The sequence below is a fragment of the Heterocephalus glaber genome, unplaced genomic scaffold (assembly GCF_053883595.1).
Source record: "Heterocephalus glaber isolate CG9 unplaced genomic scaffold, H.glaber_assembly_v1.0 deba00000331, whole genome shotgun sequence".
Taxonomy (NCBI): domain Eukaryota; kingdom Metazoa; phylum Chordata; class Mammalia; order Rodentia; family Bathyergidae; genus Heterocephalus; species Heterocephalus glaber.
This window is the reverse complement of record NW_028258142.1, coordinates 62745257-62760567: the sequence shown is the minus strand read 5'-3', so window position 1 is coordinate 62760567 and position 15311 is coordinate 62745257. Positions and strand designations below refer to the sequence as shown.

Genomic DNA, 15311 nt, shown 5'->3' with positions numbered 1-15311 from the left:
GATTTCTGAGATGCTCCCCTGTGGCAATTTTAGGAATTTTAAGTATGCATAGTTTTTAACTTTTATTTCTGCGTAATTTCTAGTTAAGAGGGAAGCCCAAGATGGGTGAATAGAGCTCAGATATTTATGTTGTACATCGAGATGTCAGCGACATTCTTACCCACAATGGCAATGATTGCGATCACCAAATAAGTAGCCAAGCAATGACAAAAGTAGAACATATCCAAAGCTGAGTTAAAAGGTTCAAATCTGTACACTTCATTTGTTTTAATAACAATAAGTAACATATCTTTCACCAGTAGCACATGTTTACTTACCTTTTCGTATGACCTGTGTAATGGAGGTCTGGAAAGACAGACTTGTCTCTTTCTTTTCTCAAAATGAAACAAGATGTTTTGAAAATTTATTCCAAAATGAATGATTTCATGTTTAATAGAAGATGTCATCTCTCACATGTTTATATAAGGGTGTCATCAGTGCTATACCCTCTCCCCAAAATGGCTATGATGCTGCTCTTGGCTTTGTTTTCTCAAACAATTTTGGTGGAGGAAAGGAGTTGGAAAATTCTAGAAATATATACTGTGTGGAAAAGTCATCTGTATTACGTGTCAGTCTTTAAAAACAAACAAACAAACAAAAACTAAAGCAAAAAACCAAGAACCAAGCTCCTTAGGATGCTCTTCAAGTGATGTAAGTGATTTCCCTGATTCTGTCTCACCCACCCAGGTCCCCACATTTCACATGGGGCTCCCTGTATCTGGGATTTCTCACACCTTTCTCCTCCATCTGCAGCCCCTCCCCATGCCTTCTCCGGTACTGCTGCTGTCCGTCACACACAGCTTCTGCTGACCTCCAGGCTCCCAGCCTTCCTGTCTCTGCGCCTCCTGGGCTAAGAATCTGCCACACCCTTACAGCAGCCTGGGTCTTGTGCCTTTCTCACCAGACTCTGCGGGTTGTTTGGGAGTGACGGGTGTATCCATGATATCACCCCACTGTTTTCTAGAATCCCAAAGAACCACTAGTAGGTAAGGGCATTATTTAACAAATGACCATAATACAAAGCTGAATGAAATAATAATTCCAAGATTGCACCTTTTAACGGTTTCTGTCTGCTTAACGTGTGAAATGTGGGAGGGTATCCCAGGCTATGTTCGGGAGAAGCAGGCTATGAAGCGACCTGGTGGTCAAGTTGTCTGTGAGCAGGTAGAGCTGGGACCAAAGGCAGGCAGGGAAGCAGAGCTGGGCAGAGGGAGAAGTTGGGCTTGGGTGCAGTCCCAAGGGGTGTCTCAGTCTATCCTGGGAGCAGCTCTCGTAGTTTCCGATTAGCTGGGGAGGACTTGAGATTTCTACTCCCACACATGGTGGTCTTTTTGGGTGATGGCTGCCCCTGGAAGGAGCTGTGGCATGGATATGTCTTCAGTGGGGGCGATTTCCACAGTGGAGGGAGAATCATGAATCCTCCATTTCTGTGAGGGGATCCAGTTGGTATATCGCAGTGTCCAACACAGACAGGCATTACTTTTTGTGAAATTAACTAAAGAAGAGCAAAATGCCTGAGGATTTGGAACACTGGAGAAGGGGGTCTTAGAAGAAATGAGACACTTAGGTAATTCCAGTTTTAATAGAAGTAGTTTTAATAAAATGGATTTCTCTCTGAATAAGAATGTATGATTCTCAAAAACTCCTTAAGATTTAATTAAGCCTAGCAAACTTAAAAGCAGTAAATGTATAGGATTTTTTAAAACAGTATTCCACGTAGTAAAACTTCAGCTACTCATTCTATAAGCAGTTATTCCTACCCAAAATGTTATGAGGCCGCTAAAAAGGAAGGAAGTCAAGCACTGAGGAGATAAGAGGGTTTCAAGCCATTGGTGAAGACATTATTTAACGTGATCATAATGCAGAGAAGAATAGGACTGTAATTTTAAGACTAGTACAAGCAGAGGATAGCAGAGAAAAGATGCACCTAATCACATTCAGCAGGGGAGTATGTGTGTGTATGCATATGTGTATGTGTGCATGCGTGGGTGTTTGGGTTTGTGTGTGTGTGTGTGTGCGCCCGTGTGCGCGCGCACCCCTGGAATAGATGTAATGTGAGATAAGCTTTGAACCTTCAGAGACTGAATTTCACCCTTCTAAGAAATGTTAGTTTTTACTTTTTCTGCCCCAAATCGTACCTCATTCAACTTTTTAGCTTCTGCACCTCCTAACTTCCATGTATTGAACGATGCACACCCTTGGCAAAGCCTACAGTTGCCAGTGAAATCAGGAACATCAATTTTTCTCTTCATGCTATTCTCAGACTCTAAATATAAAGTGACTGCCATGACATCAGGTCTGATTCTTATAGGGAACAGGTCCCCAAATGTGGGACTGTATCCCAATCCCAGGCTGGGCCCGCAGCCCTTATTGCAAGCCCTGCCTTCCGATTCTGCCCCCGACCCCTCCCAGGCCACCACTGCCCACAGTGACCCCGAGCTGCTGCGGGCAGCAGTGCTCTGCTCAGGCCTCCCTATGTCTGGGAGAAAGTGCCTTTGTTCCTCTCTCTTCCCTGACACAGGGCTCCCTGCCCCTTGATCATCCCTGTGTATATGTAGTTCTTTTTTTTCCCTACTTTATCTTTAATTATTGCTCAGATAATGACAGTGCTGATGGATAAGGCATTATCTCTTTCTCTCTCTCTCAACATTTAGTGAGAAGGAGAAAAAAAATGAAGCATCCTGAGTTATAATAGCAAAGTTCTAAATTATGCTTACAAGGGAGTGTTGGTGATAAGGAAACATTACTTTGTGTAGAAAGAAGTTGCACCCAGGACCAATACTGAATGTCAACAAAATGAGAAAAACAATTGATTCATCAAGTTCTGTCCTCCCTGGCATATAAAGATTGAGCTTATTACCTAGGAAAATTTATTCTAAAATCTATTTTATTTGGTACCTTTCTTTATCAACCATATTCCTGTTGGTCCTAATGTCGAATTTTAAAACTGTCTTCCTTTTTCTGAAGACGGGACCCTAGGCATAAAGCAGGAGGGCAGACAGACAGAAGAACCGTAAATCTGTTGAGTCTGGATCGATCCTTCTCAGTGGGCTGACCATCACCTTCCTCATATGGTGCCAGAAGCAGACCAGGAGGCCAGCTCACCTGTATGTTTTAGGGAAACAATTTGAATATAACTTTCCTTGTAAGAATTTATTACCCTCGTATTAACAACGGCTGCATTTCTAGCAGGGGCGTTGGAGAAGAAGCATTAAGAGGAAATGTGGATGTTCTGTACTATAGGATGTGCTGTATCCCCTGCCCTAGTTGAAAATCTAACAGGAAAACTCCATTATATCGGAGGTCACATTGCTTTACCCTCAGTGTAAGAGTTGGTGAGAAAACATCCGTATCTTAATGACCAGTTGTAAATGAAAGCTTCTGTCGATTTTATTGAAAAAAGCTACCCACTTTGGATAACATATCCAAATCGTTCAGCCTTTTTAAAGCAAATAAATGGCTTCAGAGCCTAATGCTACAGGTCCTTTATAGAAGTTGCTTTTCTGTTTTTAAAAATTTCCTCTGTCTTGCATGAAAATCAGCCATTCCAAAGCGCTGTTCCTCTTTACTCCGGTTAGCTTTGTTTCTGTAAATCATTTATGGTTGCAGAGTTATAATTTGATTTAGTAACTAACTAGTTTGCAAAGGGAACAAATCAGTTTGCTTATGGAAAATATGAGGCAAACATCCACGGAAATTGGTTTTTGTGTAAACATTTTGGATCGACAGGTATAATAAATACCTGGATATGCAGGGAAGTGGGTTTTTAGGATGGCTGTCACTGCCTTCGTACTGGCCTGACCCCTGACCCAACCAGTCTCCTGGACTTTCTGGGAGGAATTTACACGAGGTCAGGGATTTGTGTTTGTTCAAAGGTTACTTCACCGCACAATTCAGCTGTCAGCAGAACTATGTCTTCTTGCCTGGCCTAAGATTTTGTAGAAATCAGAAGAAGAAAAAAAATGACTCTACAACATTTTATTGCCTGGTAAACTGACAGATCCTCGTGGGCCCTGTCAGCAGAAACCTCAGGAACTGGGCAAGAGCTCTTGCCTGGGGCTGAACTTTGCATCTGAGGTTGGAAGGCCAGGCCCAAGATAGCACAGCGCCGGGCAGGAGGCTGCAAGGACTGTATCCTGCGGGAATGGGCAGTCTCTGGCAGCCTTATCTCAGAGGTCTTATCTGAGCCCACAGTGAGGGGACACAGTACAGACAGAGCCTATTTTTAACCCGGAGTCCTAGTTACGCACAACTGAACCTGTGCTTTACCAGGATCTAGAACCCCTCAGTTTTGCATCCTGGAAAACATAGAGATTTGGGTGTATTTTGGATGTTTTGCCTTTTGCTAGTGCACTAGTGGTTTTTTAAAAGTCTTTTGTTTGTTTTTAACAATAATGTATCTCTAACTGGGATGCCAGGAGTTACCTGAGTACCGTGTCTACTTTGGGCTCATGAGAGCATTAACATTGTTAAAATGCTTTTGCAAGTATCCAAAAAGGATTTTTATCCCAGGATCCTTCTGCTCCTCACCTCAAATGAATTTTAATGTTGCACTGGAATCCAGGGCCTTCCCTCTGGTTCTGCCAGAGCAGGTTTGAAGCTAATACTTTTCCGATGTAAATGCTAAAGGTACCGTTTGCTTTCATGGCTTCAGTGATGGAAAAAATTGTTTTTCTGGTAGTACTGTAGATTTTAAAGCTACATTTTAAAAATGGAAGAATGAGTATCTTTTTCCTTTTCTTTTTGTTTGTTTGGCTTTTTTCCCTTTCTCTGTTTTTTTTTAAAAAATCACTCCAAATCTTGGACAAGGGGCTCCACCTAGTGTAGGTTTGGGGTTAAAAAAAATGGTGAGATTTTTTTTTTTAAAAGGCAGCAATTAGCTCAATCCACTTCTTTATAAGGTTGCAAAACGAAAGACACTGATATTTCATAAAGTGCTTTTAGGGTTTAACTCGCTCATGTCATTGGGGATATGGAAGCCTTCTTCAGCCTCTCCTCATTCCTCCACAGATTCTTATTTTTACACAGATTTTTAAAAGGCAGAATTACATCATGCACATGTCTAGATTCAATTTGAAGTTGTAATTGTTACGTCTTCCTGTGGTGAATGGATTTAGATCCAATTTTCTGGCGGAATAACAAGAAAAGAGTCTTAAATAAAACAGTTTGAAATATCTTAACAGTTAATAAAGTCGGAGCTATGGTCTAAAATTTTATTTATTTATTTTTGTAAACAGGGCCTTGAATTTTAGACTGACATTTTTATCTCATGCTTTCAATAGTGTCATCCAATTATATCTTGAAAATTTTTGCATTGTATCCAGCTTTAATATTCAGATTGGTTTACTTAGCAACCACGAATTGGAGTTGTACTACTGTAAATAGTACAATTTTTATAGCTTTGAAAATATTGCTGTAATATCAGTTTCTTCATATTTTCCCCACAAAGGAGAAGTTCATTACTCACAGTGACAACAGTAAGTTCTAAGAAGGGCATGCAAATATAGTTGTGTGTCACTTAATGACAGAGAGGCATTCTGAGGACTGCGTCAGCAGGGCTTTTCCTCATTGTGTGAACATTACAGAGTTATGTGCCCAAAGTGAGAGGGCTGCAATGTCACTAGATGATGAAATCTTGTGGGACCACCCTCACTGACCTACAAGTCATCGACCTAAATGTCAAAGATGGATTTTATCTTGTATTTTCATCTTGAATATGACATTCATTGTTTAACAAATAAGGAATAATTTTATTTTTCCCAAGATAAACAGATAGAAAAGAGATATGACAGAAAATTTTTTTTAGAAAAACGAAAGTTCCAGGAAGTCTTTGGAAATGCTTTTCAGTGGTTTAATGCCCTGAGACATTAAGTAAAGCACCTCCCATCTGCACGTCCTGGGCCCACATTTTCTATAGCGCTTTGGAAACGTTCCCGGGAGTCTAGCATGTGAGTCACAGTGACATTTTCAGGGTGAAGGAGGACCCTGAGGCCACCCCTGAAGGAGGATCCCAAAGCCATGCCCTGTCACAATTCGATGAGGATGAGTGTTCTGAGATGCTCAGGACTGGAATTAGTGAACTGAGAAACAGAAAGACCAAGGTAGGAACATAAAAGGGGGCTTGGGAGGATCGGATGGCTTCGGAGCTGATGTTAGGAACAAAGAGCCAGCTGACCCGGACCCCCGGCCAACTGGCATAGGGCAAGGCAGGAGTGTGAAAGAATTTGATCTAAGCCAAACCTTGTAGATTATGCTTCTTTCTCCGATCTTGATTAGTGGTGGGGAGCGGGAGAGAAGAGTCTTCAAAATGCTGGGAAATGTACTCCTCAAAAACAGTTTTTAAAAATGTATTCAAAAGGTTGATGGAAAAATACCTTCTTATTAAAACGTTATGCAAGGGACCCTATGAAAAGAATTTTCTTATTGCATTGTCAGAAGGATGACATAACGTTTTCATTTTAAAAGAACATTTTAGCCACAGCAATAAAACTGTCAGAAGAGATTTATCATTGTGAGGGGAAAAAAAACCCTTTCCAAATTCTGTTCTTGGGATGAGCAGAAATAAATAATTCCTTTCTCTATGGACCCTCAGTGGTATCAGGTGAAACTAGCACTGCCAACTGATTCGAATGTCTCTGACTGAGACACATTTTCGTATGTGTGGTGGTCATCGAAAAGTTTAAGAACTTCATATGTGACCTCCTTAAGGGGGTTACTGCTATTGAGAGACCTCAGACCTCCTGTTTAGCTGTGTTACTTTAGATAGGTCACTTCAGATAGCTACTAAAGGTCTCCTTCTAGTTATCTGTGATACAGGAAATAAAATTAGATCAGTGATTTTCTATGTGTGGTCCATGATCACATACGTCAAAATCACCTGGATCTTGTTAGAAATACATCCCTTAGCTCCTATCCTAGGAGCAAGAGGTGGGATCCAGCAAGATCCTGCTATGTCCTTCAGATGATTCAGTGCGTGCTGGAGTTTCACAGGTACTGGATTAGGTGATCTCTAAGGCTCGGTCTGGCTTCATCGATCTGAGAGTCCAAGAATTCATGTGACTGTTCTGGTCTTCAGGTACATGGTTGGACCAAGCAGAAGAGAGAATTGTTCTTCTGACATATCCAGAGGGTGGAGACTCTTGGGTATCTTGTTGCTTTATTTAACCAGCTCATGAATCTCTTATAGCTTGTTTATGCAAAAATGCAGTTGGAGCAGTGATTTTAAATTGCTTTTGGATTATAGTTACTTGAAAGATTTTTAAAAAGCTGTAAAGGTCTTCAGAGAGTAAGCAGGGGGTGGGAGGAGGAACATGCTAGAATATACATTAAATTTGTACAGTTATCCCTTGGTATCCATGGGTGATTGGTTTCACACCTTCTCAGATATCAAAATTCATGGATGCTCCAGTCTCTGATATAAATTGGCAGTGTTTACATTTAATCTATGCAATCTTCCCATATGCTTTAAGTCATCACTATAGACTTACAATATCAAATACAATGTGAATGCTGCATAAATAGTTGTTGTGCTATATTGTTTAGGGAATAATGACAAGAAAGATTGTCTCTGTGTGTTCAGTACGGACACAGTTTTTTCCCAAATAGTTTCCATCCACAGTTGGTTGCACTTCCAGATGTAGAACCCAAGGATGCAGAAGGCTGACTACGTACAATTCCTGAAGGTTTATCGACTGAACTCACAGTGCTCAGCCATTGTTGCCATAGCCCTGGTTAAGAAGCACCGACTTGAGAAAAGTTCTTGGTGAAAGATTGAGGAAAGTAAAGGGATTCTGAAAGAGCATCTCTTTCTATACATTTCCTCCACTTTCCATTTGTTTATCAAATATATATGACTTCCTCATGGGGAAGACAGCACTGTTGTAGATCCCAGCTTGTCTCAAGAGATACATCATTGTGAGAAAGGAAAAACAAAATCTCTTTCCAAACTCTGTTCTTGGGATGAGCAGAGGGTTTCCTTTCTCTATGCACCCTCAGTGGTATCAGGTGAAAATAGCAGTGCTAAGAAGGTTGAATGTCCCTGGCTGAGATGTATTTTTGTATCTGTGATTGTCATCTAAACGTTTCAGAAATCACAGGTGGCCTGAGTAGGGCGGCTCTGTAGTCAGCGCAGTTAGACCTCAGCTGTCTTTTGCTGTGTTATGCTCTGGACTTTCACACTATCACAAAAGTGGGAAGAGCAGATATCCAATGAACAGCAGAGTCTTCCTGTCAGGAAATGTTGCTGGAAATCCCCCAAAGAGATGGAACATCAAACGTTGGCCTTCACTGTTGCCCTTGAGGAGAGGGTGGAGGTCCCTTTGTGTGCAGAAAGAGCAGCTTGAGCAGAGTGGCAAGTGGGAGCTGTTCCGGAGCTGCGCTGGCTTCTGGGAGAGTATGTACAGCCCGAATCTGTGCAGGAGGTTTAAGTTGGGAGCCCACACATCCTGGTGAGCTATCTTTGAGGGCCACACGTACAACTCTAGAAGGAGATGGAGACTTCCCTGCCTACATTTCCCTGCTTTAACTCCAGGGATTCTCTTTGAAACAAAGTTTCTTCCCAAAGAGAGAACTGGATCTTCAAAGTTTGGGCTGGCCCTCTTTATGAAGCAGGTTTGAACCATTTTTTCAAAAGACAATGCCCAGAATTTTAAGCTTTATTTTTACTTCAACTTTAAAGAAGCTAAAAGAAGGGTCATTTTAAAGAGCTTGGTAACGAGTGAGCTGCCTAGTGTGAATTCATTAATTCTATATACTTAATAGGTACTCATAAGGCATTGTCTTATGGTCTTTTAACAAGATTTTAATTAATTCTTGCAAGAAAGATAATTTTCTCTTTATTTCCTAGACCTTTCCAATTATAACTTAGTAGTTTAGTTTCAACGACCTCATGTAACCCAACATCATTTCTTGGTTGTTCCAGCGGAAATAGGGATGGATGTGGGAAAGCGTTTTCTCTGATTTGGCCAAATCTTTGTCTTTAGCATTCACTGCTAGATTGTACTGAGGCTTTAATACTGATGGAGGCTGTTGAAAGCTGCAGTGGGAGGAACAAACAACGTATAAAGCTTGTTCTCGAGGCTGTCTTCTAAAAAGCTAGGGACTGTCTAGCCTCCAGCTGGAAAATATTTAATACCTTCTCAGAATTCAGGTTGACATCATTAAATTACTTGTGCTAAAATGACCAAACAAATGAATTTTTATGAAAACTACAAGGTACACCTTTGGTACTTTTAATACAGTGCAATGCCTTAAAATAAGAAGTGTTTTTCCATCTGCCTGTGAACACTGGGTCACACAGAGTAAGAGTCCAGTGACCTGATGCTCTTAGTCACTTTTCCATGATCGGGACACAACGCGAAGAACAGCTTAACGGAGGAGGGGTTTATTGTGGCTCACGGTTTCAGTCCATTGTCATCTGGCTCCAAGGCAGAAACAGGATGGCAAAGGGGCAGGGCAGAGAAAAAGGTGCTCGGCCCAGGCCTGGCCAGGAAGCAGAGTTAGAGGAGGAGCCAGGAGGGGCTGCACACACCCTTCCAGGTCCCGCAGCGATGCGGCTTCCGGCCAGGCCCCTCCTGCAGCCCATTCAGGGTTGGAGTCCTCAGTGCTGAGCCACTGATGAGCACAGCGCCTGTGACGTGACCCATCACCTCTGAACACACAAGCCTTAGGTTTACAGCATGCCACTAATTCTGTGCAGTAAATGTAGTTGCAGAATCTTACATAATGCAGAAGTGTTGCCGATGGTGGGTGGCAGATATTTAGCATATGGTGAGCCCAATTATGTGCTGGAACCGCAAGGCTAAACTATCACCAGTCGGACAGTAAAAGGCCTCGAGTTTTGCCAGTGGTGCTGGTCATTTCCGTCAGCTGGGCCCACGGAAGGAGTCTGTGTCGTTAGACCGAGATGCGGGTTTTAGACTCTGGCCTGTGCTGCTTGGATGCTCAGGACGCTTGGGTAGTGATGTGATTGGTGGACAGATGCCAAGAGATACAAAGCGGTTCTTTAATGGCGATTGGTTTGCAAATGCCCAGAGACTATTCCTTAAAGAAGGGGGTAGCTCAGCGTGTCCCAGAGGTCTGACTGTCCAGGCGCCCACAGTCCCTGCAGCTATGTGTTGTAGGGCACGCGCGGGCAGGACCTTTTGGTGCAGGTAGCGTCACCGGTCCCTCTGGCTGAGCTCTGTCCGCACTGTCTCCCCATCCTCTTTCCCATCTCTCCACCAGTGTTCTGGGACGCGGGCTCCAGGCCCCAGGATGGCTGCTCGTGTCCCACAAATGGCCAGTGGGCCTTTGCCTCCTGCACCAGGTTCCTGAGCATGGCCTGCAAGAGCTGGGGCAGAGGTGGGGTGAGTCAGGGGCAGGGTTAGGGCTGCCCCCTGTGCCTCCCGGGGCCAGCCAGCCCGAGATTCCCAGCTGTCCGTGATCCATTCCTGCATGGCCTGTTCACACGTCACCTGCCTTCTCTTTTAAAGATCCGAATGATTTTTCTTTCTTTTTTTTGCTCCAAGGCTGCAATTACATTTCCAACTCAATGCTATGATTTTACATATAACCCCACACTAAAATACACTTGGTATATTTTGTACAATTGGTATCATACTGCTTTTGTACTTCAAATACATTATGCATAGTTTTCATGTCATTAATTGTTGTGACAAAATCTCATTGTTTGCAAAATACAATGTGACTTTTATTTTTAGTGATATGGAAGACTAGTACCCTGATTAACATTTCCACCAAGGCAGTTAAAATTGAATGATTTTTCTAATGAGTGAATTTGTATCATGACTTGGAGGTATGTTATTGATCATAATAGTGGATTAGCTCATCGTGTAAAGTATTTTGTGCAACCCCAATGCATGGTTAATTCTATAGCCCTTTGTAGGGAATAAATCTAGAATGCTCATCAGACAATGGCTGGCTGGCAGTTGTGAGGTAATTCCTCCTTTTTCCTGGGAAGAGGAGTGGCTATAAAGGATTACATCACATGTGTATTTTGGGGTCTTCTCCCTCTCCTGAAAAATGTAAACTAAAATATTTTGAATTTTTTTGTTTGATTTCACTTTTCTCTTACGCCTGATATTTTACTCCTTTCTTAGGAGTCAAACCAAGTGAGATTCTCATATAAACTTTGCAAGAGAAAAATGGCACATCCGAAATTTCAGCAATTGTTGCTGTCATTTGAAATGCTACTTTTCTAATATTTCCTCCGCTTGTTTATATCCATAAGTATCATCCCCTGCTGTGGCCTGATTATTGTGTCTAGTCCTACATTCTCCAAGTCATGCTGAAATCCTAACCCCCAAGCAATGGCTTCTGAGGTGGGACATTTGGGGAGTTGGCCGGGTCAGGATGGTAGAGCCCTCGCACATGGGATTAGTTTCCCTCTACAAGAGCCCGCTGGAGGTCCTTTACCCCTCCTACCACATGAGAGGGTGAAGAGATCTCACATCTAGGAACCAGGAAATGGGCTCAGCACATAGCAGATTAGATAGTACCTCCAGAACTGGGAGGAATGCATATCTGTTATTTGTGAGTCACAAAATGTATGGTATTTTGCTTTAGCCCAGAGATTTTGTTAAGCTTCAAAAGAGAGACATTAAGGTGTGCAGATTTCGTGACTATTTATGAATGAAAAGGAATGGAGATAATCGAAAACATGATGGTTGGATGGATGGTATTCACTTTATTCACCTTTTGAATATTTTTTCTCTCTCTCTCTCTGTCTCCAAAATGTCCTTTTCTTTTTAATTTTATTTTTAAAATTTTTTATACAATAATTTGACCTTTTTGAATATGCTTTTTTAACATATAAGTTCATTTAGCCACTATAACAATCAGGATACTAAACAGGTCCATCACTACCAAAACACTCCCCCACCCGCTGTCCCTTGTGGTCACACACAGCCGCTGGTGACCACTGGCGTCTTCTCGGCCGTGGTTTATGTTTTCTAGAGATCAGAGGGATGGCGTCTGGGCCATGATCTGTAACCGTACGAGAGGGGCTTCATTGCCCCAGCACAGTGCCTTTGTTGTGGACTGTATCAATTGTGTGTTTCTTTTGATTGATGAGTTATTATTTCATTGTACCCGTGTACTGCAGTGATTTTTGCTCACTCCCCTCTTGGAAGATATTTTGATTGTCCCCAGCTTCCGGGAATTATGAATGCCTGCCACAAATATTCATACACAGTTGTGTGTGTGGATTTAAGTTTCTACTTCGCTAGGTCCATGCCCAGGAGTACAGGCCCACGGGGTCAGATGGGAAGAACTCTGTAAGAATCTGCCAGATGTCCAGGGGCTCTGCCATGTGCATCCTGAGCAGCAGTTCAGGAGTGGTCCAGTGGCTGCACACCCTCCTCGGTGCTGATGTTACTGTTGTCATTACCATTTCCTGATGCTGCTGTAATAGAACAATGTAGTCCCAGGTTGGGCTTTAAAGAAGGGAAGAAAGGAGGCCAGAGATGTAGCTCAGTGGTTCCACCGCCTGCCTCACAAGTGCGAGGTCCTGAGTTCGATCCTCGATACCAATAAATAAATAAATAAAGGAAGGAAGGAAGAAAGAAAGCGATGCTTAGTACTGTAGCTCACCGATGACTGCGGAGTTGAGGTGTTTTGGAAGATGTCTGGGAAGTGCTCTCCCTGAAACCCCATTCTACGCAGTCAGGAGTTCTGTCCTTGTCCACTCCTGGCCACCCTTCAAAAGCCCAAAGAGAAAGGGGTCTGGAAGAAAATGGACAGACTCAGAGGCATCTGCAAAAGGACGGGACCCTTTGAGGCAGCCTCTTCTTCTGGCCATTTTCTTCTTCCTTTCCCTTTGGTGTTGCGGCTTTTAATCAAACTCCCATTTAACAGCTTCTCCTTGTAATTCAAGTTAGTATCTACCTCAAGGAGGACAGACTGCACTTTCCTCCACCGAACAGCGATGAAAAAAATACGTTTTAGCAAAACCGAGTTGCAATAATCAAAGGCTCTCTGTGTTTGTCTGGAAGGCCGCGCCCCCAGCCGAGAACCTGACCCATGTCCAGGAAGCGTGCAGAGTCCCTCTCGCGCTGGAAGTCCTCGCTAGCACAGCAGCCGCCCCCAGAAATGGGTGCACGGTTCCGGAGGGCAGTACGCCTCTTTACTTTTTAAAATAATGGGAGAATTTAGGATTGATCACGGAATTTAGGAAATTGATCACGGAAGCACAGGTCTGAGGGAACTGGCTGCATACAAACTATAGGACGCTTTCTGGGCAGCCTACATTTGCTTTTGAGGAGGGTGGATGAGACTTCACAGAAGTAAAGGACACTCTAAATAATTAAATGTGCCTAATGGAGCTCCAAGCCTTCATGTATTTTATAGCTACATGAGCAAAAAAGATAAATTACTTGATTAATTACTATATTTTTATATTGTCATGCTCTGGTCACTTAAAAATATAAGTAACTATATTATTGTACCCCAAACACCATCTTTACTAATCTTTTACAAGAGATTCAGGTCATTTTAGTAATATTTTTTGGCAAGGGGGGAGTTGACAGGGAAAGAAGTCTGATGTGGTTTGCTGAATGTTTCAGTGGCTTCCGGTAATCATTAGCACTTGTAAGAGTACACTGTGTAATGAGTTGACACCATAAAATTAACTTTGAATTCTCCTTAGTGGGAAGAGGAAATTATGATCAACTCTTTTTATGTCTTTAGCTGTAATAAAGCCCTAGTATCATCTGCTTAGCCATTAATTATTTATGGGAACATAGTGTGCCTACATCCTCCTGAGTACAATGTGGCACAAATTTTGAAATATCCATCTCTCAAATGAAATTTTCCACCTACACGGTAATCTTTTTCTTTTTTGAACTAAGTCATAATTACTTAAATGTCTGGAAACATATCTTGCAATAATTGGCCCTACCCTTTATTTTCTTCCAAAAATAAAATCATCATATTTATTAATGAATTCCATTTGGCAAGTCTTGAGATCTTACTTAGGTTGCTTTCTTCAGCTTGCCACAAAACCTGGAGAAAGAGCCGCGTATGGCTCACTTAGAGAGGACAGCGGGCTTCAGCACTGGGCAACATGGACTTCTGACCTTTGTCCCCTGCTGTCACCTTTGCCAATGAACTTGATGACCTCTCTTCGCCTCACTTTTCCTTCTTAGAGCATCAAAGTGGGAACAGTGCCTAAATCTCAGGGGTGTGAGTCAAAGGGACTCCACAAGTATTTATTGTATTGCATGTAGGAATGCCATTTCTACTTTTTAGCTCTCTCCACGTATGCATACTGACCTGGCAGCATGTATAGAGGTCATGTATTTCTAATTTAACTTTTGAAAATCTTGTCATAATAACAAAGTAGCCTCAGCCAACTCATTTATAATTGGGAAAAGGCCATTTCCACACACTTGAAGGCATAGTTTTAAAAACTTGGTTCATAAAACTTTTTTCCCTTTGGAGTTGTAGCGTAAGGGTACCGATTTGAAAATTGAAATAACTACGTCCAGGGGCTGCAGGCAGTCTTGTGACGCTAACTGACTCTGCATGGTGGGCTTCCACGTGTGCTGCACTCGTTCGCAGGAGTTGGTATGACACCTTGCCACTCCTGCCAACACTAGATTGATTATTTTAATTTGTGTTCTTACTTCGTTAGGTGTGAGATGGCACCTTATATTTGTTTAGTTTGTGTTACCTTCGCCGTCTGTGAAGTTGAATATTGTTTTAAAGTGTGCTATTTTAGTATTCTTTTGTGTGAACTAAATTTGAGTCTTATCAAATTGAGTTTAGGCATTACCTGAAGAAATTTAAGCAGTTGCTTCTAATAGGCTTGCATTCACAATGCAGGAAGCGCTATTGTAATAGTTGTATCTGTTTTTATTCTCCTCTTAGTTCTCATTTTTTTGCCATGCAGAATTGCTTTATTTCCTTAAATTAATGACATATAATAGATTATGAATTAAGCAAACAAGAGCTCCTCTCTAGACTTAAAACTCTGTCTCTCTTTGAAGCTTTTCCTGATTGCTTTTGTACCATTTGGAGCTTACTGTAAATGCAGTGGAGGAGCAGAAGAAAGAAAAGGAAGAGGCCATTGCCCCATGGCTGTTCATGGTCCAGGTGGCCTGTGGACCTTCCTGGGTCTCCGTCCAGTGCCAGACCCCCGGTCCTGTGACAGCGCCTGCCTTGGCCTTCTTCCTCTCATTATTCCCATTTCCACAGAGCTGCGTAAGATTTTCCTCTGTACTCGTTGATTTCTCGTCGACATAGTGACTTATGTGAGCTAATTTTCATGTTCA

The 15311-nt window shown here is 42.3% G+C and overlaps 1 protein-coding gene across 10 annotated transcripts in view; it reads left to right on the top strand.

Moving 5' to 3' along the window:
• The window catches only part of Epb41l3 (erythrocyte membrane protein band 4.1 like 3), a 211384-nt gene that overhangs the window by 19730 nt on the left and 176343 nt on the right, over window positions 1-15311 (top strand). The gene's annotated exons all lie outside the window — the stretch shown is intronic.